Below are 3,786 nucleotides of genomic sequence, written 5' to 3' on the forward strand. Positions count from 1 at the left end.
GTCACATTCGAGTCTAGTCATTCAATGCTAGTTTAAACAATGTATGGTGTGTGTTACACTGTTTTTTCCCCTGTTATCCAGAGTAAAAGTAAGCCTAAACAGAGTAAACTTCAGCAGAGAATTGTTTGTTATCCTCTACAGAAAATAACCTTGGATATCACTGTCTACTCCAAGAAATGGAATGAGGATACTTGGTCATTGGCTACTTAACGAAGTGGGCTAAGGATTATCGTTTATTGATATGTTGATTGATATCACTGATTGATGTGTTGGCACAGTTCAGGGTTGATGGAACACTAGATAGCCTGGATCAAAGCACTTGAAGAAATCCACATGGATTAGGCAGCTTATTTCAGCAACTAATGTTTTATATGTAGAATTATATATCGACTTTTCTCTACATTAAAATACTTTTATTTGCGAGCTTTTGACCCTCTTACCGAAGCCTTCATCGATGAAGGCTCCAGTAAGAGAACCGAAAGCTTGCATGTAAAAATATTTTAACGTAGAGAATAGTCCGTGTATAATTTTACATATTAATTTATCTACGTTATGAGTCTTAAAAAGCAGCAGCTAATTTTTTATGAAATTTGTTAGTCTGTTTTAGAGAAAAATCCCATTAGGATATCCGCTGTGTTCGGGGAATCGAGCCCCGTTGACTTATTACATGCAGCCACAGAAGATCTAATTATAACAACCACCACCAAAAGCAAGGCGATGACATACAACACTAGAACTGGTATCTACCACTGCCAACTGTGGCACCAATATCGTCTCTGGTAAGAAAACTGAGGGGGATGAGAGGGTATCCACCTCAATGTTGGTAAAACCACTACTGCTCAAGAAGCCCCGAGAATTACCACAGTGCAATCATCTTCCAACAACTATTTCTACCACCAACACTGTACAACTAACCTTCCAGCAAATCCTAATGCTGAAGTGGCATTGTCAGGAGATTGTACGAAGTGGATCAGGGCCTATATCTGGTATATGGGAGAGGAGAATTGTTTACATCATAGGGACACCCTGCCTTCCAGACTGGAAGAGAAAGTCTGCAAGCTAATGTGGCATAAATGGTTATATCTTGTGCCACTAGCATAGCAAGTTGTCGGGCAACTGCCACATTAGATGGTCTACTAACAGAGTTGATTTAAGGGAAGTTGGATATTGTGTTTACCATTGGTTAAGTATGTATATTTCAATTTAGTTAAAAGATTGTAAAGGCTTTACTAAGTTCAATTGGGTTTATTGTCATTACTGTCTATGTACTAAGGAATTACGTTAACTGACATGAAAATGAATTTTTTTTGTATATATATATATGTGTGTTTTCTTAAAGTGTTCAATTGAGTCTTTTAATTTTCTGTATTTTTGTTTATCGTTATCCTCACTTGATTTAATTTTGTTCTTTTGTATTGAGATTCGAGCTTCTAGTAAATGTTGTTTTTTTACATTATGTACTATAATCTTATGACGAAAAGTTTATTATTGTACTCTTCTAATTAAGATCTAAGCTTAAATTATATTATTGTTCATAATATGGTATGTTCTTCTGGTGGATTCAAAATTTACTTTGGGTCCTAACGTTTTCTTTTATTTATTTGCTTTTATCGATGGTACACGTTATTTTGATATGTTTTGCTATGATTCAATGTGATTTTTCAATGGCCTATATATTTGATATGTACATAGTTTATTGTTGTAAGGGTTCATTTTGTAATAGTGGTTTACTGTGTTTGTTTTATTCATTCTTCTCATGTATAAAATGCCCCCCAGTGGCACAGCGGTATGTCTGCGGACTTACAATGCTAGAAACCGGGTTTCGATACCCGTGGTGGGCAGAGCACAGATAGCCCTTGTGTAGCTTTGTGCTTAATTAAAAAACAAACAAACTCATGTATAAAGCCTTGTGATTGTAGATGCACAAGAGTCCATTATGTTGATTGATTATATGATATATGCTAATTATCAAGGTTTTAAATATCAGTGGGCTAACATTCTTATATAGTAGATGTCTGTAACTTGTTGGCGATAAATTCGAAAAATAAACGTACACCACACAATCCATTTATTTTAAAATAACATATATTCGTAACAAGTCAAACGTATGCACACAATTTCTTTACACTATGGAATATCACAGTTTCATCTAAAACTCGAAATAATTCTCCTTTTCTTATCAAAAGTTCACTCAGGCTGGTTCAATTAGTTTAGAATCCAATTGACAAGACGAATTATTTTTCTGTTCTTTGTTTCTTATTGTACAATCAGGAGCGGATTGGGAGCCTAAAATGGCCAGGGCAAATACTCAAAAATCAGGATGATATATAAATATATATATATATATATATAGATAGATAGATATTGTTACGACAGCGGAAGTCACGTAACTCTATGACGTGTTACTTATTCTCGAAGGTTCGTGAATGCTCGAGTGTTTACTAGACATGCAGTATTTATGTATATAAGACCGCCAAGAAATGACGGCAACAATGGTAGGCAATCTGCAGACAGAGATAGAGGCTGACAATTGAGTCGAGACTAGAGACATAACAATATGTTTAGTTAACGTAACAGATGAATACAATATGATATTTTTTATCTCTGCAAGTCCAAGTATTTGGGATACGGGTTGAGGTGTAAACTAAATAGCGTAAACATGTGTTTTCAGTATTATATAAAACAAGCCATTAAGCAAGATTAATAGTCTTATACAAAATACTGAAAATGAAACAACGCTTAGCAATTCAACACGTTTGGTTCAATAAAAATGTATGGTGTGAAATATCACCCCGAAGACGTCTCACTGAAGACCAGAAACAATTCAAGTCTAGCCAATAAAGCCTTGGAATCAGAAAGAAAAAAAGATCTGGTTTAAAGAAGAGACCAAGGAGTGGTAATAGTGTTCGGTACAATGTAAGTGTGTATCTCAAGCTAGAAGACATGGAACTGTGTTTCCAGCTTCACCAGTGGAATTTGATCTGTTGGACACATACATACCCGAAAATGTAAATCAGCTGACATACAAAACTTGCTTTAAAGAAAACTGGATAACTTGAATAAGTATAAAATATTTCAATTCTGTTTCTATAAATAAAATAGCATTCAAATTTCTATCCATATTTAGTAAAACTTTCGAAATCCGAATTCACGAAAACTGAATCTAATATACTCAATAAAGGTTTAAAATATTGCTCCAAAGCCAACTTAAGTGTAAAGGACTTGAAACTCTCGCAGCAGGCGTAGAGTAAGTACTTAATGCTGCACCTGCCTCTATAACAGAGTATATGTATGCTCTAAAATTATTTAAACTTTTTCCAAGAATTATGCTAGAAAAGTAAAATCTAAAATTAAGAATGAATGATAGTTTAAGAATCATTGAGCGAACATAGGTAATATAACTGTGGTACTTGATAAAAATAGATTTTCATGATAAAACCAACGACTTCTTTGAACCTGACACTTTCACGCTCGTAAACAAAGACTCTACGAAGAACTTTAACACTGTTATTAAATTTGTGCTGAACAACAGCATATAGCGCACTTAACGATAACTGAGTCGTTAAGTGTTATGAACCCTCACTTGCCACTTCTGTATGGCCTTCCTAAATTAAACAAAACAAATATTATTATAAGTCTTTCACATACAAAAACTCATATTTCTTAGTGAAGTATTTTTAATGAAATAAAACAAAGATTTGTCTATGAATATACTGAGTATTTGTTTTGAACAGTCTGTGTGCAATGTAATTTTCATGTTAAAATGAAAAATACTTTTCTTCATCT

This window comes from Limulus polyphemus, unplaced genomic scaffold (genome assembly GCF_000517525.1).
Source record: "Limulus polyphemus unplaced genomic scaffold, Limulus_polyphemus-2.1.2 Scaffold171, whole genome shotgun sequence".
Classification (NCBI taxonomy): Eukaryota; Metazoa; Arthropoda; class Merostomata; order Xiphosura; family Limulidae; genus Limulus; species Limulus polyphemus.